Below are 23,640 nucleotides of genomic sequence, written 5' to 3'. Positions count from 1 at the left end.
TCGGCAGGGAGGAGATGCCAGGCAGTGAGTGGGGTGAGTGACACTGGGTACGCTTCCCCAGCTGGGGAAGAATTGGATTTTGTCCTAGTTTTCCAAACAATTTCTGACTAACTTTTTCTCTTATTGTCACATACCATTTCCTACGAATTAAGAAAAATCAATGTCAGTCATTTGCGCCACTTGGTAGAAGCTACACGATGCCATTCACAGGGCTGGGATATAACAGCCACACCAGTCTAGGTTGAAAGACCAGTGGGGGTATTTCCAAAGTTATTCACGGGCATGCAACAAACTCCCCAGCTTCAATTACCTCATCTCAAATGTGAGGCCAATAAAACTACCAAGCAAAGTGCGTGATGATTATGGCCGACATCTGTTTACTATGTAAGTGCCCGTAAGAGCTGCCGCTGAATGATGAATGAGTATGATCAACGAGGCCAAGTCAACCTGGTCACACGCGCCCTGCCTTCCTGCGTTGGTGCAGGACCGGAGTTTGTTTAGCTGAGATGAATGCCCCCAGAGCAGCCCCGAAGGGAAAGTTCCCAGGTCTGCGTGGCGAGGCGTGTTCCTTTCCTTCTCAGAGCTTATCACACTTTGCAGTCTTCTGTTTTTACATTTATCCCCTTAGTTCCTGCCTACCCTCCGGAGTTTTGCAAAGCAGCACAGGTCCAGGTTTGTGTTGCTGCCTACTGGATATACTGGGCTGGGAGACAGGCGACCCCACGTCTGGCTCTGGGGCTGAACGGAGAGGGCAGAAGGCCCAGGGGCCCATGCTGAACCGAGGCCCCAGCACCCAAAATTATGGTCTGACTTTGGGCAAATTACACAGTCTTCTTTACCCTGAGATTCCTCACCTGTCCATGAAAATATCTGCCCATGGCATATACAGTTTCAAGGATTAAAGGAAATCACCAAATTCACAACCTATTCAAGGGTCTACCAGTGCATCCTCAACAGGCACATGCTCCCTTTACGACTGTGACACACGCTAAGCGGGGCGGACAGACAGAGTGAACACTGCTAAGTGCCTGTTTGTTAAGTGTTTCATGAGTGTTATAATACTGTTTACAACTTACAACAAACCCAGGAAGAAACGAATATTATAATGCACATTTCACAGATTCACCAACAGATTAAGGGAGGTTACACTCTAGTCCAAGGCCCTTTGGTGAGGAAATGGCGATTTAAACCTGTATCTGAGCCCAGGCCTGGGCTACATCACTCTCCAATCCACCTGTCCAATACACAAGTTTGCACAGGCCAGCTCTTAAATGCAAAGTTTGCCACCATTTGTCAATGTTTGCTAATTACCATAAACTGCTCTCAGAAACCGCTACAGAAAAGACAGGTGGACCCACATCCCTGCCAACAAAGTAGAGGAATTCTGCCTTGCCTTCTCCTGTAATGTGCAGAAACCCTTCCCTACATCACCAAATTCAAATGTATGCTTCATCCGTGTTTATGTTTGCACACGGAATATTAAAGTAGAAGGTACCTGCAGTAATTCTATCTCGGTTCCTTTCCAAGTTTCCAGATTATCCACAATCAGTCTGTGAATGAAAATACTACAATGTGAATGAAAATACTGCAACCATGTCAGTAAACAAATAATGCTGAAACCAAGTCATCAGCGGCTGCCGCCATCCCCCAGCGAGGACAGGCCTGAAGACCAGCCTCTACAGCCACTCACAACAGTGCCCTCTGAACAGAATGAGAATAAGAAAAGACAGGATACTTGCCCTAGATAGCTAGGTGCTTGTCTAAAGAATGAATCCAGTGAGCCCAAATGATACATAGAAAATCACTAAACTCTTTAACTTGACATACCTGGCTTTCTTTAGATAACAAACAATGTTTTATTGTTCCAACTACCTGGTCTTTGTTGTAAAGCTCCTATATATCCTAGCTCGTCCTCAACCTCTTGGGAGCAGTCCCTCAGAGCGATCTCTGAGGCTGTCATCCCGGCTTGAGTCCTCCCACCAAATAAACATAACTCTTAACTTTTAGGCTGCACATGTATTTCAGTCAAGAGTTTTGGACACCATGAAGGGACCCAGAGCAGACTTTCTCCACCTGAACTCTCCGAGTAACCGGAGCCTTGGTACCAGCAGTGGCCCTTTGTGCCCATCCACCTCCTCGGGGAGTCCAGATGAATTTGGGTGAGTCTATCTTGGTTCTCAGATCTCCCATATTGGGTGATAATCCTGAGTTTTATTTGGCGGTGTATCCAGGTACCTGGCCCTCCAGTTGAAAGATACTGGGGGGGAATAACCCACCAAGTGGAGACATACTGTGTGGGGCCTGGTTGAAAGATAACGGGAAACACCCATCTTTAGGAGACGTCCAAGGTGGGGCTGGTTGAAAGATACCAGGAAAATACCCAGTGGAGACATCCAGAGTGGGTCCATGTTGAAAGACACTGGGGTCAGGACTGAGTGGTTAGGTAAGAGGCTGGTCTAATGTTTTCCTCAATTTGGTTACCTCCATTGAATTTTTCACAATAAAAGTAAAACTCTTATGAGGAACCTTTCAACTCCAAAAATGGGACCCTCTTCCTGGCTGGTAACAGTTTTCTCGGATGACTGAGAAACTTGCAGGAGTGGTATAGGCAAAGACTTCATGCCACAGATTTGTCCCTGCGGGAAAACCTACTAGCAATTTTATTCTGACAACCCTACCTTAGAATGGGGAATAGAACTTTCAAAAAAAAAAAAAAAAAAAAAAGGAAGAAAGAAAAGGAAAAAAAGAAAAAGAAATGACAGATTGCCAGCCTCCAACTAATAACCCAGCCAGGTTTATATACATGCAAAACTTACAAATTTAATTGGGAATTAAAAAAATTTCACTCTTAAAGTAACTAACCAGGCCTGATAAAAACATTTTTTGGAATTCTGGACTTATAAAAACCAAAACCCTTTTAGGGGGAACTTGGATTTCTCTTCCTGTGTCCTTGAAATATAAACGTTTTATCTTTCGCTGGGTGTTTTATGTGTGTGTATGTATGTATACATGTGTTTCCTTTTTGTTTTTAATGGAAAATTTGGACTCTGCCATGCAAAAGGTACAAGTATTGTGTACATATGTTGGCCACACAAATGAATTGGGATTCTCAACAATCCTTTGTACCAATTTTCAGGCATTTTGCCGTCTTAACCTTTGTTGCATCAGTCTGGACCATGAATTGCTTTACCTTTTGGAGAGTAAACTTTTGAATTTTATTTAGGCAGCACCCCTACTCTCATTTGGAAAAGCCTCTTCATCTTATTCGTTTAAAATCACTATATATATATATATAAATTGATGGCCATCTAATGGATCCCTTAATTTGGAAATTCTTTTAAATTGGTGAGAGTTGAAAGAGCTCTCATTATAAACAGCGGTTTTATTGGTACCTATTAAAATCAAGTTTAAAGGTAGAAAATATATCTAATGGTTAATCTAAGAACTTATTTTAAAAAAAACTGGTTTAAAAAGCTACATTTATGTTTTTCCTTTCCCATTAATGGTTTTAGAGATGTTAATAAAATCTTAGAATAATTAATGTTAATTAAGTTGAGTAACTGGAAAAAAGAATGTAAAAATGTCGAAAGATTTTTTTCTTAACGGAAAAAAAAAAAAAAAGATAAGGGGCTTATCCAAAATGGGTAAATTTTTTTGATGGTTATTTTGAATGAGATAAATAAAATGGAAATTTTTTTATTTAGAGACAAGGTTTTAATACTACACTACGTAAAGTTAAAAAAAAAAGTGGCCAAAGAGATCACCTACTGCCCCCCAAAATTAAAGTTCAAACAATTCCGTTTTATTTACCCCAGTTTAAAATGTATGTATTTATAGGGATAGATACATATAATATATTTAGACTGTGATATTTGATCAATGACTGGGGCAACAGACCAATTAATCAAATTAAAAGTTGAGAAGGGCCTAAGTTCTTTGGCTCAAACTTGGGGATCCCAGAGACTTTTCTATAAAATTAGATACAGTGAAAAAAAAAAAAGAAAGAAAAGAAAAGAAGAAAAAGGCTTCTGGCATTCCTTCCAGAAATAAAAATTATTGATTAAACCTAATAAATATTAAAATTAAAGGTATAAGGGTTACTAAATTTGAGATAAAAGTTTGTAAAATTGGTATGTTTAAATGGGCTTTATATAAACTTTTTGCTTAATTATATTGTGGGATAGATATGTTTCAATGTAGAATCGCTTCCTCTTCTTGGTATTACAAGGCTGGGCACATTTCTGTCTCTCAGAAAATATTAATTGAACAAAATAAAGGAAACCAATAGAGTTACATGAGCCGTCCAATATAATGTAAAACTAAAAACTAATATTCAGTGGCTAATAGAAAAATATAATAAGAGGTTTACCCTGGGTTTAACTTATAACTCAAGGAAAAGAGACCTTACTAAATGCCTTATGCAAGCTTTGGAAGACAAGATAAATTGAACCTTAAAGTTTTAAAACATGGAATTCTTTGTTTACAGCTCTTCTCACTGATACAAAAAAGCCAAATAAGGAGATACAATTGGGCCTGCGTGACAGAGCAGTTCTCTGGGGAACTGGAAGTGTCTGTCATTGTCTTGCAGATCAGAAATGTATATACAGCAAACAGTGACCTAGAACTGAGCCTAATTAGCTCAATGAGAGAAAACTTAAGGCCAAAGAAATTTTTGGCATTTTAGAACCCAGAACTCTGATGGGTCCGTCAGACTTTGTCAAGAAATCTTAAATGTCTTTTTCATAAATAGTAAGCCTTAGTGATTTGAGCAAGCAAATTCAGCTTACTCCAACTATTATTATACCTATCTTATAAGTAAGCTATGTGAAAGTGAAGCTATGAGATCTCTAGCTTTGGTCTGTTTATAAGCCTGAGTACACATTATAGATGTGAGATACTTCTACTGCTAAAAAAATAAAAACAAAGTCAAAGAGCTCTGCTTAATTGACGTAAAAAGTAATACCTTACAAATTAAGTATTTTTAAAATAAAAACTGACTAAGTTGACCTTCAGGTTCACGTGAACTGGAAAATATTCAATATTAAGATAACACTTGGTATTGTTTAGTTTATGTATGTTCTAATTAATATAGACATCTTTAAAGTCATCAATATTAAGTATAATATCTTTACTGTACCTAGGTTTAATGAAAGTCAAATAAGATCCTGTTATATCTGTTACAGATTTGTTAAAAAAATAATAGTAATGTGGTGTGATAAAATTTGAAGTAAATTAAATGCAAATGAGAAGAGAATTTTGGGTAAATTTTTTTAAATATATATTTAAAATGTATGCTTAAGATAATCACTAAATGTTTGGTATCTAAATTCTAGAGTTGTGGTAAATTAAGTTAAGTGATAGGATTTTATTTAATAGCTGTACCATTTTCAGATAAAATAAGATTGAAATATGAATTACTTAACATATGACTTCCTCTTACAGAGAAACTAAAGGTGTTTAGAAATATTAATAAATGCTTGGTGCCACTCTGAAATAGTCTCTATTATTAAGGGAAAGATCTCAGTATCCTAGGAAGGTAAGATAAATGTGTAAAGGAAGATATAAGGAATGGAATTATATTTTGTTAATGAAAAATAGTGACTTTGTCCTGAATCTGGTTACTTCTGAATGGAAGAAAAAATAAGGGACACACATATAAGAGTATAGAAAGCTGGGGAAGGATTGTGGAAGAGGAACCCTGAGGAAAGAGTTTTGTACGTGGTCAGAATTGGCTAAGTTTAGAATCAATTTGGTCAAAGTAAATGAATCTTAGAAGTAAGCTGGTACAAGACTAGATTTGGTTTTCTCTCTGTTAAGGGGACAAAATTTTCTTAAAATATTAATCCACCTTCAGTAACAAATTGTAAAGCTTCTTATGCGACTTAAGTGATCTGTTGTGCCTTTACCTTTGAAATATTTTCTTGTTAATGAGTAAGTACTACTTTACAGTGATCTATACGTTTATCTGACCAAGTGTTTTGAAAACTTTTAACAAGCTCCCCAAATATCAATTTCTCATTAAAATTCTTTTAGTCTCCAGTTAACTATGGGATGCTACAAAGGGTCCCTGAAACATCTCAAAGAGAGATTTTAAAGTAGTAAGTTTCATTTGGCATGTTAACTAACATGGGAAGTATTGTCAAATGAATAGTAAATCTTCTTAGGTTATATTGTATGAGAAAATATTATTAATATAGATATTCTAGAAATTATATGGACTCCCTAACATTCTGGTATATCTGAAATGTTACCAGTCATAATTCTGGTTATTGTGACCAGGTTTCTTTATAGATTACAGTGTAATATTGTTTAACCATGCTGTTAATTCTGTTGTCATTTATAGGCAGGTAATTGTTTTCTTCTGATGATTTTGCAAAATACTCTCTCTTCAAGGAGATTTACTGATTTCTAATAAATTTCAAACTATAGCACTGAAATAAACTGGGTAAGAAATTTTAAAGGTCTAATGAAAACTCTGATTAAAAGAATTAGTTACGTGGGACTGAGTAAACTGATGAATATGGTTAAAATTTTTGATTTTGTCTGAAATACTACTGGCTTTTAACCTGTTTACCAGACATAAAGAAACTCTTCTCCTTAAACTAGTTATGATTCACATCAATTTGATAAATTATACCTATGTAAGCAGACTTAGAACAGTTATCTTTTCTCTCTATCTGATCTCTCAAGAGACTAAAATCTTTAAGGTCCCCAGTGGCTCTATGAGATAAATTAGGAAGATCGTCTCCTAACAGGTATAGGAACCTCAAGGTATTTTAAGGACTTCAAAAAGAAAAGAATTTACCTAAATCTGTTAGGCAGAAATCTATGACAAGCCCTTGACGGGGCTTTCCTGGCCTTAGCAAACCTTATTAACATTCTAGCTTAAAAGTCCTTATTAAAAGTTCCAACACAGCCAATTTAAAAGAGCCTATATGATCAAATAATCAGACTTAACTTGTAAACAAATTCACCTTGATTTGACTATATTTGATAAAAATGAGGGAACTTTAGAGAGAAAAAGATTATATTTTAGTAGATATTAAATTCTCGTTTTGTTAATTGAGGTCTATATTTAGTAAGACACTTCCCAGATCATTCCTTGCTGTCATGTTACATTGCTGCAAAGTTTAATTGAATTATTAAAAGGACACTGTATGTTTCTTTCTGAAGCTTAGTAATATATCCTTGGGTAAAGATCCAATGCCCCATGACATGCGGCCAGGGGATTATACATACTGGAACAGGCATGACTTAAAAAACTGTCTCCAACATGAATGGAAGGACTCTATCAGGTACTCTTAACTAGACCATACACAGCAAAGCTGAAGGAAACTGACTTTCAGATTCATTTCCAATCAGAAAGAGCCCCTGCAGTGCACTGGCCTATAGAGCACTGCTCACCTTAAAACAAGGCCCAAATGGAGAAAAAGCTACCAGGCCAGGATGAGAAGACGACGACATGAGTTAGACAGCTGACCCAAGACACCAGACCAGGCCTGTATACCAATTACTTTGATAATTTCTCCTACCTTTGATTATGAACTACTCCAATTGTTAAGTTTATGGTAAATTACCTATGTCTAGTACTTCTGTGTTACCTTGGTGGGTTTCCCTACTCCAAGGCTCTAACTAGATAGCCCTCAGAAACGTTATTCTAAAAAGGAAATTATAGTTCTGTTTAGGCCACTGTTGATCTTACAAGGTGGGAGACCTCACCTGGCCAATTAATACCTGCTCGAAGCCTGACCATAAATACGAACTTTCTCGTAAGATCACTCAAACTCAGTCAGAAACACAAGAAAAATTTTAACCCAAAAATATAACTTCTTGACTATTAAATTCTTAATCGTGACTTTATTAACGTTACTAGCTCTATTACTTATATCCTGTCTATTTTATAAGATTGTTTTCTCTTACATTTCCAAAGTGTAGCTAGGCCTACAACAAGATTGATGATGGCAAATCATATTGAAGAAATACATAAAATTTATAACCCTGCATAAAATAATTATAGCAGTGTGATTCTAGGTATGGGAATGAGCAACGAAGGGTAAACATTTCCTGGATCATAACAGACTAGTAAGACAGGCCATCCAGAGAACTTTTAGTATCAACAGGGCCTGATAAAAACACCTAACACCTTGAATGGCAGGTCAGAAGTTTCTTCAACCTGAACTAGGAATGAAACTTCATAGCACCCTGGGACAAAATTGGTCATGAAATGTCTCTCAAATTATTGGTCGAATTTAGGACCAAGGGGGAGCACTGTGAATGAAAATACTACAATGTGAATGAAAATACAGCAACCATGTCACTAAACAAAGAATGCTGAAACCAAGTCATCAGCAGCTGCCACCATCTCCCAGGGAGGACAGGCCTATAGCCCAGCCTAGGCAGCCACTCAGAATGGTGCCCTCCGAGGGGACTCAGAGAAAGAAAGGACAGAATACTGGCCCTAGATAACTAGGTGCTTGTAAAAGGAATGAATTCAATGAGCCAAAATGTTTACTTCCTCCCATACAAAGAAAATCACTAAATTCTTGAACTTGAGATGCCTGGATTTCTTTAGATAACAAGCAATCTTTTATTCTTCCAACTCCCTGGTCTTTGTTGTAAAGTTCCTATATAATCCTAGCTCCTCCCCTACTTCTTGGGAGCAGTCCCTCAGACAGATTTGAAGGCTGTCATCCCGCCTCGAGTCCTCCCGCCAAATAAAGCATAACTCTAAACTTTCAGGCTACACATTTCTTTCAGTCGACAAGTTCCAGAATAGACACAACTCATCAATTCTGTAATGGAACACACTGGATCAGGAACCAAAAGCATGTTCTAGTCCAGAAAAACTATGGGACCCTCTTTCTTCCTGTCATTATACAATCCCACCAGAACTCATTAATTTGCTGTCTGCTCATCTGGCAACCAAACTCAGAGTAGAGTCAACTCAGCAGAGTGCCGTGCTGGGGAGAACACCCCGCAGCAGCATGGCTAGCTGCCTGCCCCCCGCACGCTCTGCTGACGCCTAGTGTCCTCCGTGGAGACCAGGCCAACAGAGCTATTCCCAACAGCTGCAAAGTCCCACACATTAAATAAAAGCGTTTTATTTTATACGATATGTTACGTATATAACCATCTCTGAAGACAGCTTTGCAAGAAGCCCAAATCTTCAACATTAATCTGCAAAGGCAAATGCTGCCCCCAGGGGAAAACAAGTCTTAAAACGATGCTAAGGCCTCCAAAGTCCTCTCCAGGACCATCAATCAAACTGCCTGCAAGCCTGCAGCTGCAGGCGTCTACATGTCTCTTTTTAAAGCAACCCCTTCCTACCTTCGTGTGCTACAATGTCCCTCTACGCCCTCCCATCTGAGGGTAAGAGCAGCCAATGCAGAACCTTGCAGGGAAGCACTGACAAGCCTGGACAAAGAGGATCAGAGCTAAACTAAGCCTTCTGATGACACGAGCTTGTCACTGTGTCATTTTACAGATGAAGATATATAGAGAGAGGTGGGGTGATCTTGCTCAAAGTCACACAGCTAATAAGTGGCAAAGTCTGTAACCCAGCCACAACCTCCGGTGTGACGCCCCTGCTGGGACGCCCACAGGGTTCTCTCGTGCCTGCCGGACCAGTCCTTTACTGTCACTCATAACCCACCACAGGGTCTGACACTAGCCTGCATTTTCAGACTCTTCACCCTCTAGTTTCTCAGAAACAAGGCTGCTCGGGACACTGTGTGACTTCCAGCTCCCCAAACCCTCCATGCTCAGGGTGGTCTTGCCTGTGCATCCAGCACCCTGCTCAGAGGCTCTTCCTCCCCTGCAGGAGGATGTTTCCACTCTCCACAGGGACACCCCCACAGGGAAGCCCTCTTTTCGCCCTCAGCATGGCAGGTGTCCCAGGCCACATCCCGAGCTGCCCCATTAGGACTGCTGGTGCCCAGATTTGCTAGTCAGACCAGCAGCCTCAGAGCCAGGGTTTATGCCCGGGTCACCCTGCAAACCTACTGCCCGCCATACAGCCCCCAGCCAGCAGGTCACCTGGAAGTCACAGCAAGTGCCCCACCCAATCCCGAAGTCTCTTCATTTGCCAGCACCGCTGATGACTGGTCTCCAACCTTTGGTCAGTTTTGCACAAAACAGCAGCTTCCACTGTGAAGCAGGGGGTTTTCTCTTCTGCTCACCATCCTTATTGGACAAGTCAAGGGAAACCAAAAGGCCTTTTCTCAACCCTTTTCTGATGACACATTCCCACCTACAATATTCACATGCTCAAGAGCTTTGGGTCCACGTGGTTTTGTTTCCCATACGCTAAGTGGCTCAAAACACTGCGGGATCCTTTCTCTTTTGAGAGTATTTGTTTGTACTGAGTTTATCGGCTTTAATCACTTTTTGTGTCTCCCTTCAGTGTCCCTAGCAGTTGCCACTTCTTACTCCCTTCAGCAGCCTCCCTCCCAACATCTAGTCTAGGAAATCAGCTGTGATGAGTGACCCGGGGGCAGTCACAGAAGATGGAACTAAGGCACAGAGAGGCGACATAATTTGCCTGAGAAGATCAGCTTCAAGCCCCAACACTGTGTGTCACGTCCCTCTGTTTAACACTTATGCTAAACTAGTTAACTTTTCATAGATTATGGTTGTAAACAGATGAGGTATCAAAATACATACAAGGACACACATCAACTCTATGATATTCATTAACTCCACTATTTTGTTTCTATTTATTTTATTTCTGTTAAAAAAAAATTAGGAACCTCTGCAGTCAATATAGCAAAATGTTAATGAGTTTTAAATCCAGAATGTAGAGGCGTAAGTGTATCATTAATCATGATTATTTGTATGCTCACAAAATGATTTGACAGTCTCTCTCCCCTCCCGCTACTCGCTACTGGCTCTCACCTGAGCTCCCAGACCACACATCAAACAGCCTTTCACTTTACACACAGCTGAACTCATCAGTTTTCCCCCAGAGCTCCCTCTGCAGCTTTCCCTCCTCAGAGCACAGCAGGACCATCACTTACCTCATTAATCCACCCAGAAACCTGGGCCTAACTCCATCCTACCTTCACAGACATCATTCATCCTTTCCTTTTTACCATCTAAACATGCCTGAAGTCTGTTCGTTTTTTCCCAGTGACTGTCCACTGACTGTCCCACCGCTCAGGTGGAAGCCACCAACACTGCACACCTGGACTCACGAGTCTCCCAAGTGGCCCCACAGCCGCTCTCCCATACTAGACACAAATGGGATATTGTCACTCCCGTGCTTTTATGACTCTTTTCAAACCTACTGTTCTTAGAAGAAACTCCAAGTTTTTCACCTGGTGAAGGTGTTTGCCATGAAACTTTGAGCTCAGGAACGGCAGGACCCCCCTCATTCTTGGCCCTCCCCTTTCCCCAAGGCCCAGCCCTCTCCCCCTCAGCCCCACCCTCTGGCACTGCGCTGGCTCAGGAGAACCTGCTGAGCTACACCAGCCTGTATTCTAACCCTGGTCTTGAGTTCTTAGCAAACTGCTTCACTTATCCATACAAATCCAAGGTAGATTAGAAAGATTTTAGATGTTGAGCTAGACTATTGATTTGGGGATTTTGCACTAGCAACCTGCAAGTACATGTTCTAATGATTCTGTCTTCTTAAAACCACACCCAGGTTTTAGTAGTATTTGTGGAATGTCTTCGGAGTAAAAGGGACTGTACTTTAACAGACTATATGTTTTATAACATGAACAACACGGACAGGGTCACAAATGGAATCGCCTCACAAGTGACAGAAGACAGGTGAGAGGCACAAAGCAACAGGTCTCAAAGATGGTAAGAGCAAAGTTGTTTCGCCAACCCCCCAAAAATTCCTGAAAGAACCAAAAATTCTGAATTTTGAAAGTAAAAGGCTATCATATATAGAAATAAAATAAATGATCCTCTTCATCAGTGTTTCAAGATCTGACTCCAGATATTTTAGCAGGCCATACTGAATCCTAGCACAGTAAAATCAGATGGACTAGTGGTGAGTGAGTTCCAGGAAAACGGCAGTAATTCCTCCACTTGTGTAAATACATACACTCACCTGCCGAAGGTGAATGTAGAACGCATTCTGGAAAAATTTGGAAGCTTCCAGTGTCCGCTTCTGATTGGCAAGGACACCGACAGCTTGGGAGCATGCTTCTAACTCAGTCACCGGCATTCTTACACTGCAGGGGGAAAAGGAGGCCCTCAGTCGAGAGCAGAGATATTCCTGTCGTGTCTCCCAGGCCGCGCCTCGGGGACTCAGTGCCCTGCAGCAGCCCGGCCCCAGGCGAGGACAGACACGCAGCGTGGCCCACCCAAGCAGGAGGGGCACTGTGCTTGAGAAATCCCATCCCCGATGGGGGCAAGAGGGGCTGGTGGGGTTGAGTGAACGTATAAATGCCCACAGAAATATGCCTGCATTTATTCAAGTGATACAAGCAACAGTAGCAGGCTATTTAACAAAATTTCAATTTTCAGTGGAAATTTTGCCATTCCTTTCCACTTGTCCCCTGCACTCTGAGACAGGCTTAGGCTTTCTCACACCTGCAACTCTGAAGCAATAGTTGTGAAGTCATTCTACCTTGCTGCAAGTGTCCTCGCTCCCCGTGTCACTGTGTCTGTCCTCTCTTAACACAGTCTGATATCTTCCTGGATCTCTACCTGAGTTCCTTTCTCCTCCTCCTCAGATCCTGAGATAAAGGACAAGTGAAGACACATGACCAGAAAAGGCACTGTGGACTTGACCGAAATCCACAGTGACCCCCTAGGTGAGTGCTGCCCACCCCTTACCTTCGATTCTCAAGTTTCTGCCCAGGGTGACATCCAGCCCAGAGAGGTGGCCCAATTAAAAGCTATGTGGCTAGGGCACGGGGACAGGTGCAGGAGCTGGTTCCGGGGCCAGGCCCCTCCCCAAGTCTGCTCCCCTCTCCACCGAAGCCAAGCTGCCAAGCACTCAGGCTCCGTGATCTGATGTCCTTCTCTTCTACTCTACTCCAAACCCTTTTCCTTTTCCTTTTTTCCCTAATTATCCCCAGCTGGAGTGATTTATCAATCGCAGTATCTAAAAAATTTCCTGCAGCCGAAAATGAGGTCTCCAGATATCAATGCCCATATGCTGGCTCCTGAAGAGAGCCGCTGGCTAGGGGGACCCTCACCAACACTCACGGGGCATCAGACATCTTCCAGGGTCGGCCACCCCCAACAAGAGTTTGCTGTGACCCCCTATGCCCGCACAGCATCCCTACTCACAAAAATATAGTTGGCCCACTTATCGGTTATTAAGAAGCAAAAATACAAAATTGCTCATGTTTCTTACTAAAATTATCTATGAAGTGGAAAAGGGAATTGTAATAGAAAAGAACAATTTTGACCCCATGTTAGGTCTGTTCCTTTGGCTTTAACCCTGTGCCCTGTTTTCTAGGCTCAGACTTGCTATCTCTGCAACATTTGTAAAAGAAAGTTGCCTTTAGACTGAAATATCTAGGACAGCCTCTACTCCTGGCCGTGATCTTGAAGGATGCTAACTAATCTGCACTTATGTAGAGATGGCAAGTTGCAAAATAGAGAATAACTTTGTTTTATTTTTGGAGGTTTTACAGGGGCAACATGATTTGATCCACATGGACAGCTGCAAGAACAGCGGATTCAAAGGACAAGCAATTCATACAACAAGAAGTTTCCAACAACCAACTGCAGCCCCACCCCTTTTTAGTATAAAAGGAGACACAATTCTGACTTGGGGAAAATGGTTCTCCAGGACATCAGTCTGCCATCTTTTGGGTCTGCCAGCTTTGCAAATAAAGTCACTATTCCTTGCTCCAACACCTCATCTCCCAGTTTATTGGCCTGTCATTTGGTGAGCAGAATGAGTTTGGACTCGGTAACAAAATGACTGCATTGGAGGTAGTATGTCTCCACTCTTTCCTCGTTTCCAATATGTAACATGCACATTATTTATGATCTAGTGCAAATAATTCATCAAAGACAACCACAAAATGAAACTATGCTCACCCAGCTATCAACACTGAAGTCAAAACCTGTCAATTTTATATGCTGTTTAAGAACACAATGGAAAAACCTAACATAGAGATTCGATTCCACGGAAATATAATTATTTCTACTCCTTCAAAACTTTTTCTTTTCTATTCTATTTTATTTTGTTTTGCTTATTGAAAAGAAAATAAAAGTCAAATCATTTTATTTCACGTATTTTTGTTATAGCTACATACTTTACTACAAAAAGACTTAAATTGCAATAAAAAATTGTTCATATATTAGTATAAAGCTATATACACAATCAATGGGGATTAGGAAAGGAATGGACATTTACTAAAAATCCACTGCAATCCAGTCTTTTACAAGCATATCATGGAATATAAGCTCTATTATCCAGGGAGCCTCACCCACATTCTCACTACTGAGTCCCTTAGTAATCAACCACTAAGTCACCAGCATAGAACCATGTGATCAGTATTTTAGGAATAAATGAGGGAATTAGCTCATTCAATTCTAAAACAAAAACCCTAAAATAAATACTGAACTTATTTACAGATAAAGAAAATTTGTCCCCAAAAACGTAAAGTTTCTTCCTCAAGGTCACAAAGCTAATAACTGCTAAACGCAAGATTTGAACTAATCTGCCTGATTCTAAAAACTAAGGTGGAAATCCCATTCGACTGGGGAGTGTCCAGCTGCACAGCCTATCAAACTATCTTTGTTCAGAGCTGGCCTTAGACAGCCTGAGACAGCACCCCATTCCTGTGGAACTCGAGGGCAAATGATAACAATAAGGATTTTATATCCAGCAGTTTCTTAGGTCTCATGTATATAAAGTGTCAGCAGGACAGCAGAAAATCTCTGGGAAACATGAGTGGGTCCAGACCTTTTTGCTGATTAGAAACTCAATCTATCAGGATAGAGTGACCTTCCCATGAGAGGCCACATGGACATAAACTAAAGGCAGCTGAACAATGGAAACTAGCAAGACCCCGGAACTCAAGCAAGGGTCCCTGCCATCCCCCACCCAGTTGCCTCTTCATCCGCGTGGACATGAAGACAGAAGACCCGGGTTCTTGTCCAAGTTACACTATCATGGATTCTCACCCATAAAAAGGTACGACTCTATGCTGTCGTAAGTTCTTTCCAACTCAAATACGATGACACCAATATCTCAGCAGAATATCTATGTCTCCACTTCCCCTCTTCTAATAGGAGTCTATTTCTGTGGACAAAAAGCAGAAATCCAATTTAAAAAACCATGCAAGAAGCCAGGCGAATTTCTGCTTAAGAGACATTGCTCTCACGCTCAGGGAATGAAAACTCAGAAAAAGTGGTCCTTCTCCCTCAGCAAATGGGAGGTAGCCTGATTTTGTGTGTGTGTGTGTGTGTGTGTGTGTGTGTGTGTGTGTGTGTGTGTAAATCAAATATAATCATATCTGGGACGTGTACAGATTATTTTTAATTTCACTGTAATTTCATGGGGATGAGCCAACATTTAAAGTAATTTGAATGTAGTGTTCTGAGACAGACTCAGTCTCTTTTGGTGGAGGAGGTGAAAAGGGAGAGTAAAGGAGGAAAGAGGTAAATGAAGCAAAGAAGTAAGAATACTGCTAGGGAAAGGCAAGACGTTAATTTTGTTCCTCATTGCATCACATACAAATTAGGGACTGGCTTTCCCCCGATGTCTTATCGAGCACTGAGTTGCAGACGAAGAGGCGACAGCCCATTTCTCACTGAGATTGTGACTGTACGTGGCATCTTATAGACACAAATCATTTACCCTGAGCAAACACTCTAGCAGCAGGCTGTAATTCTCCTGTTTTGAGAGACAAGAAAACAGGAGTTCAAAGCGGGTAGATAACTTGACAAAAGTCAGAGGACCAGTAAACAAGAGAGGATGAATTCAAACTCAGATCTGAATGCAGAGTCTCATCTTCCCACTCCCAGGGCTGGAAAATCCTTAACACACAGGCCCCCAGCTCCCCTGCAGTGTTCCTGGCACCAAGCATTTCCCATGGTAATGGTCTCCAGTTCTCACAGACACAGCGCTCTGTGCAGCCAATGACCTTGATCAGACCTTGATCATCTACCTGCCACGCCCACCAGGCTTCACCATACAGGCAGGAAAGCTGGCTTTCAAGTGCATACAAAGCCACCCTTGGTCTAACCTGGGCTCTTCTGTGGCTTCTCCAGCCTAAAGGCACCCATGAAAGTGCTCACAGTTTGTTCGTGAGCCACACTTCCTCTCTCCATCTGTGTCCCCACCTATACTACTTAGCTATGAACATTTTGAGAATCTTGGAAACAAATTTTAAAAAACAGAAAAGAAAGGATTCTGGAACAAGTACTTAATACTTACAATTTTAAATGACAAGTTACAAAGTGAGTATTGACAAACCGAATCTTCCTTTCTAAATGTCAGTTTTAAGCATTTAAAAATATAATAGCAAAAAATTCTCACTTAAAAAATTAACAAAAACATAAACAATAATCTGGAATAAATTCAAAAATAATGCCCATATTCTAAATGGAGAAACTTCAGGACTGTACTGAGGGTTAAAGTAAGAGGTATGAATGTAGAGACATAAACATATTGCATGGAGAAAAGCAGTTTTGTTAAGATGTATGTTCTCCTAAGAATAATTCAAAACTTACTAAAAAATCCCATGAAAATTCCAATCTGATTTTTTTTAACTTGAACAAAATATTTTGGAATTCTTCAGGAATAATAAAGTCATAATACTTGACAAGAAAATTTGGGATGGAAGAAAAGAATCAAAAAAAATCAGACTGCCAGTTATTAAATAAATTTTTACAACATGTAAGATATGGTGCTGGAGTAAGGAAAGGAGATTGACAGAAGGGAACCATGAGCTCAAAAAAGACTCTAGTGTATGTAAGTATTTTGTGCAGGTGGGATTTCAAATCAAAGAGAAAATTATGAATTCGATAATTGTCCTGGGACAGAGAATCACCTGGAAAGAATAAATTCCATTCCTGTCATAATGACCACAAGATAAATTGCAGATAGCGATGTAAATATTAAAAAGTACTAGTAACAGCAAATACAACTCTTTGCTCTTATTAACTCAACTTCTCCTCACTATAACATGTACTATTATAATCTCCATCTTAGAGATTAAATAAACCTACAGAAGAGATTTATTCCATTATAAGAGAGTATTTCTAAGAATAATGTCAAAGATAAAACCCATAAGGAAGACATTTACTATCCTAAGAATAGTTTGAGCCACAACAAAAATCAAAAAAATTCCTGAACAACATGAAAGGAAAGAAATGACAAGAAAAAGCTCTGTGATACATGTTGATGAATTCACGAAGTTAATTTTCATAACATACAAAAAGCTGTCACAAAGCAACTAGAAGCTCCCTCACTTAAATGTGGGCAAAGGACAAAAGGAATCATTCATTTTAAAAAAGTCAAATGGCTAATGAGTGAAAAATGCTCAAAACTTCACTGGTCATCAAATGCAAACAAAAACAATGAAAAAGCACTTTTGCTTATCATATTGGCAAATATTTTTAAGATATACTAGCTAGTGTCCATCTGTGGGAGAACAAATCATGAGCGACTTTTTCAGAGGATGACATATCAATGGATTTGTAAGCTCTGAAAAACGTACATACACACTGACTCAACTCCACTTCTAGGAATCGTTTCCTTTAGGAAAAAAAATCAGTACAAAAAGATGTACCCATCAGGGCATTTACACAGCACTGTTTACAAAGGTGGGAAGAAAAACTGAAGTGAAATCATATCCAGCGATAGAGAATTGGTTACATAAGTAATTGTGCATTTTTTCATTCCCCAATGGAGAAGGAATTTCTAGTCACTTGAAAGGAGTCTGTGGTGAATGTAAATGTCACATCCAGGGACTAAATTTCCAGAAGCCTTAACTAAAGAAATACACATACAAGATCACAGGAATGTCTGTACAAGAAGGATGCAACTCAAACATTCTTTCTGGCAGTGGAAAATGGAGAAAACTTAACTGTCCACCATCAAGACAATGATGCGGTAAATCAAGGCGAGCTGCGGGTACTGAGGGAGCCGGCGTTTCGCCGTGGTCCAGGGCCTTGTCCACAGCACTCTCCCACCAAATGTGTCCGTGGACAAGAGACGACACCCGCACATCAGGAGACCCTTCCAATCTATCTGAAAGGGCCGGGTGAGTCTGGAGTGGGAGAACGTCCATGATATACCCCTGAGTGAATAAATCGAGCTGCAGAAAAACATATAGTATGGTCTCATTTTTAAATAAAGCATATATACACACACCTATACATTGATTTCTCATATGTGTATATATATGTATCTCATAGGCCTAAAGGTCATGAAATATATATACCAAATTTTCAACAGCTTTTACTCTCAGGAAATAATGGGAAGGGAGTTAGGGGCCTTCCTGTACCACCAAAGTTCTCTTTTCAGTATTTCAGTTAAGTATACTTGGAATTTAAAAGTTTATTTAAGTCCGAAGTAAAATGGACCATGCCTCCATAAGACAGAATGCTACACTGGTCTTTAAAAATCATGCCAGGGGAGATAGAATATTGTAGAAAAACATGTAATAAGCCGAATGGAAAATGGAGGTCTCCGAACAGTAAACAGGGACAGAGTGCTCACTCGTTTTTATGACAGAGAAGATACACACTAACGAAAAGAACAGAAAATAAATGTTAAATTGTTAATTATTATCTCTGAGTAGTGGGACCAGGATAGAATCTTTTGCCCCTTTTTTCAGACAGATTATATTAAATGCACATTATTTTTCATCTGAAAAAAGCATTTTTAGACGTGTAGTACCACGCAGTGGGGAATAATACATGAATACTTACAGAAACAAGTAACTAGGAGACACCGCAGCAGCGCCACACAATGTAGAACGGGCAATCCTGATTAACACCGCTCAGTTACATAAGGATCCACAAAGTGCGAGCACCTGCTATAACAGGGCGTGGTCCTCTTCTATTTGTCAGTTGTGTCTTCAGGGCTGAGGCAGTTCTGAGCACGGCCAGTGTCAGTTCCGGTGTCTGGATGGATGCTACTGGAGGTGAGGGCACCTGCAAGCAGAAAGGAAGAACAGAAACAATCCTCTGCCTTTTCTGTCTTGTTTCTTTGTTACTTTAAAAGACAGGCATAAATAAGATAAACTGTATCTCCCCTACTGAAATTTCAGTAATGAAACCATGTTTAAAGGCTTCAGAGCTTATATTCTGTCTATAACTGTCTTTTCAACAAAGCGTCATATTTGTTAAATGTTAATTGACTCAGTTAATTAACTCCCTGTTGAAACATTCAAGTAAAGAACATGAAAGGCCTTACGTAAAAGAACCACACCTGCAGTGACTAGCTCAGCTGTCTTGACGGCAATGCAGTCAGCCCCCACCATCCCGTGGCCCTGAGCTCCTGATGCTGGTAAGAGAGCACGCTGCCGCCTCAGATGGAGAGATACTGTGAAAGCATTTTTTGAACTCTACAGTACTGACAAAACATAACTGACAAATCCCAGGCTCCTTTGAAGCTGTCATTTTCGGTTTCTGGCCAACCCAAGTCAATGAGCAGAACCACCCCATTCCCGAGTCATGGGACTCACGTGGGAAGAAATTTTGTAGAAATTTCCAGGTACAGAATGTAACCATCTATATGTAGAACTCTGACAAAAGAAAAGATGAAATACTCTGATGTTGAAGACACTCAAAATATTCTCCTAAGCCTTAGTAGCTGGAAAGGCTGGGCTTCTCCTCAGCCACTTATTTATTTCACAGCCAGTGAGCATCTCCCACAAACCCTGTTAACCTGTGTCTGCTGGGAGCCTCAGGCACACTCTTGCTGTCGATCTTATAAGTCACAGGGCAGACACGTGTCTCTCATGCCTGCCACCCTCACACAGGCTCGCCTCCTAGCCTCACTGTCTGAACTTGGCCCCATTTTCTCACCTGTTTATTTGGTATCTGTTCTTCTGTAAGCTGCCTGAAATGCTTTTTGGAACAAGTCAGAAGAATGAGTGGGTAGAGAAATGGACAGTTGGACAGGTGAGAGGTGGGCAGACAGACAGAGAGACTCCAAGAAAAGGGGAACAAAGAAAATTCCCTATGCAGAACCCTCTTCTAGTCAGGGAAGAAAACCGCCACGGAAACGTGTGAAGAGGCAGGTGGCTTCGGGCTGTTTCCTGGATTCCATGAAAAGTTCCACCAAGAGAGAGGGTAGAAATATAAATGATAAAAGAAAAAAGCATGCATGCTTGAAAAATATATCTACAATATGTAATTTCTAAAGAATAGATTCAAATCAGCAAGGCCCAATTACACAATCCTTGGGTATTTACAGAAATGAGAATCCCATCTCCAAACCACAAGGCATACCTTCGGAGCCCTGAGATTCTACACGGGGCTGTTATAAAGCCTTCACCACAAAAGCTATGCTCTCCTGCACTTACGAGGAACGAGCAGCTGTGCTCGGGCTGCCCATGCGCATCATTTGCACCCTACAGCATCTCTATGGGGGAGGGACGCCTAGCGAGCCCCATCTCTGCAGGACAGAAAACAAGCCCGGGAGAGGCTAAGCCGACCTACCAGTTCTCCATCTCACAGGACTGGTCACTCCAGAGCAGGACTCGAACTCGGACCCACGTTTGTAATCACGGTACTACCGTGCTTTGTGTGCTTTTTGTGTGTATAATACATTTGTTTCTGGCATGAAATTATATTTAATAAATGATCGGTTGTCCTGTCTATCTCATTTGCTCACAATCAATCTTTATAGTGTTGAATTGTACTCTTTTTCCGTGGAGAAAGGAACGGAATGAGCGGGTGTTAGAATGAGGTGGGGCTCCATTCTATATCTGTTACCTCATCTCATCCAAGTCCCCAACCAGGGAGAAGGAGCAAATGTTTTCTTCATCTTTTAAAGAGAGGGCTCCACTGATGGTGACTTAACTCCAAAACCAAGTCTGGGGAAAGGGCACATTCAGCAGCCAGAGCATTATCACCTGTAGGAAGGCAAAAACAGCTCACGGGAGGGCTCAGGGGGTCACCCTGATTTAATTTCAATCGATAAAACAATAATGCACTCTAAAAATACTAGCATGCAATGGATTTGCTCTTTCTTGACATCTAGCAAGTTTCCACAGCCCACATGTAAAATTATCGTGAACCAGTGAAAGGAAGTGTCTACAGACAAGAAAAATCAATGCCACAGGTAAACTGAAACCCAGGCTGGAGGAAAGGTAGAGAAAGGGCATAGTAAAGAAGTGGGGAAAGGCTGGGGGAAAAAAATCATCACACGGACCCTCAAGCATCATCCAACAAGCATATAATCATTCGAGAGAGAGAGTTACTGAGGTCCTATTCTGTGCAAGATTGTAGAGCGGGTGAAGCAAGAGCGCAGCGACCATGGTGGCAGCAAGTGGCGGGGCTCAAATACACTTCTGATCCCGGTACCTGGCACACTTGTCCTCAGTATAAATGCAAAAAAAAAAAAAAAAGTAAAATAACTCTTTAAACTCAAAGCATTGTTAAAAAAAAAAATTAAACAAAACCTAAATACCTGGACAAACCACGCACATTGCTGGATCAGAAGACAGCGCTCTTGGAATGGCAGTGCTCCCCAGAACGATCCGTATATTCAACGTGGTCTCGATCACAATCCCTGCGGTCTCCTCTGCAGAAACTGACTAGCTGCTGCTACAATTCATATGGGAATTCGAGGGTCTCAGTAACCAAAACGTACTTGAAAAAGAAGAACAATGTGAGAGGACTTGTAATTCTCAATTTCAAACCTTTAACTGTATGTCTAGGTGAGATTAGAGGCCATTTTAAGTTATTAATATGTTTATCCGTATTTCCTAAATTCTCTACAATGAATATAACTGTTACAATAAGAAAAATTAAAAGTAAGGTATCTTTTAAAACATGCACAAGGATTCATTCATTGGGATAAAAATATTTTAAGTATAAAGAGGTAACCAAATATCTAGTGAAAAAAGACTACTTAAAAACAAGTGTGTATTTACATTTTTCATAAATTGAAAACTGAAAAGCACAAATACATCAAGTTTCTACGGAGACCGGTGCAACATATTAATAGTTATTTTCAAAAATTCTAATTGAACAATGAAAACTCAGGAAAGGGAAAATCGCGATTGACAGCCAACTGCAAACACATGGAGAGCAAAGGCCTAGAAATCACAGTTCCTTTAACTCTGATACTAACTCAATAGAAGAGGAAATTCCTCCCTGTGGGGACAGTGGAATCCCATGCATAAGACAGGATACACAGTACAAACTGCACTAGAATCTGGGGTGATTTTCTTAGAAGAATTCTAAAGTTACAACATTGCTGAAAAACTAAAAACACTGACAGACAGATTAAAACACACAGTCATATATATTATATAGAAACTTATGAAGTCTGCTCCCATGTTGCATGGAAATACAAACATATTTGTTCATTTATGGGCACTGAATATTTTATCCCAGGTAGAATATTTCAACTAAAACAAATAATCAATAATACACACCTCTTGTCAAATCTACTTGTTAAGGTACTCTGCTATGTAACCATAATGTGTCTAAGATAGATCTAAAATTAGTGAAAAATATCTTTGTATGGTTTTTTGAACTCTGCTCAAAATTCCAAGCTTAATTTTAAAATAGATCTGAGCAGTATTTCTATATTAACTTTTCCCTCGTTAAATGAACAGCACAGTCTGTTGTCAAAATACTGTCCTTACAATGATTCACGAGCACTGTATCCTAACAAAACTGCTGGACAGCAAGGCACTATGCAGACACTGTGACCAAACAAATGAAACACAAGGAAGACAGTGACCCTATTCTGGAGGGCTTACCGTCTGTGTCAACTCTGGGGTTTTTATTTGATTGGTTTGATTGGGTAGCAAAATAAAATCAATCAAGTACTTTCTTCTTTAAGCATTCTGTAAGTCTTGACTCTGTTGTTAGTGTCATGAGAAGGAAAGACTAAAGCAAGACTTCATTAGGTCAATTAGCAACAGCCATCACTGGGGAGTGAGTAATAAAGAAGTTAACTGATAGCAATGCTTCTGCCTACATGAGACCTAAAATAAACCTACACTGATCTCTTTTAGGAAAATGAGGAGATGAGGCCCCAATGAGAAAAACAAAAACTAACAAGAAATCAAAAAAGTAAAGACTTTATCATTAACGATTCCAGGAAAGAGTGGAGCATGGTGGTGAAGAGCACAGATGCTGGGGACAAACATGAGGGTCTGAACTCCCACAGCACTGGGTAGCTTTGACACTGATAAGTCAGTGAAATTTTCTGCATCCCAGTCTCCTATCCATAGACTGGGGACAACAACAGCACCCGTCTCCTAGATCGGTCTTAATAATTAAGTTATTTTATATATAAAAGTTTAAATAAAATACCTCAGATATTAAATATTACCCCAAAAGAACAAGGAAAAAGAAAACAGAGATAAATTGGAGTTCATCAAATTTTAAAACTTTGCTTCAAAGGACACCATCCAGAAAGTGAAAAAACAACACACAGCAGAAAATTTTTTAAAATCATTTATCTGATAAGGAATTTGTATCTACCAAAAAAAAACAAAGACAAAAACAAAAACAAAAACAAAA

At 40.3% G+C, this 23,640-nt stretch overlaps 1 protein-coding gene across 4 annotated transcripts in view; it reads right to left on the bottom strand.

Annotated features, from left to right (window-relative positions):
* Positions 1–22,045, bottom strand: part of LOC135323024 (uncharacterized) — an 89,559-nt gene extending 67,514 nt beyond the window's left edge. For 2 of the 4 annotated variants that reach the window (XM_064494273.1, XM_064494274.1), the window contains exons 1-6: positions 21,569–22,045; positions 20,872–21,011; positions 19,361–19,676; positions 18,859–19,083; positions 12,581–18,242; positions 12,059–12,182 (exon numbers count right to left, since the gene is read on the bottom strand). The gene's annotated coding sequence lies outside the window, so the exon portion shown is untranslated. The remainder of the gene's footprint in view (positions 1–12,058; positions 12,183–12,580; positions 18,243–18,858; positions 19,084–19,360; positions 19,677–20,871; positions 21,012–21,568) is intronic. The other 2 variants (XM_064494275.1, XR_010384102.1) reach the window with 2 other exon arrangements.
* Positions 22,046–23,640: the final 1,595 nt, after the last annotated feature.

The sequence above is a fragment of the Camelus dromedarius genome, chromosome 15 (genome assembly GCF_036321535.1).
Source record: "Camelus dromedarius isolate mCamDro1 chromosome 15, mCamDro1.pat, whole genome shotgun sequence".
NCBI classification, from domain to species: Eukaryota; Metazoa; Chordata; class Mammalia; order Artiodactyla; family Camelidae; genus Camelus; species Camelus dromedarius.
Note: the sequence above shows the minus strand (reverse complement) of the source record. Positions and strands in the feature narration are given on the sequence as shown.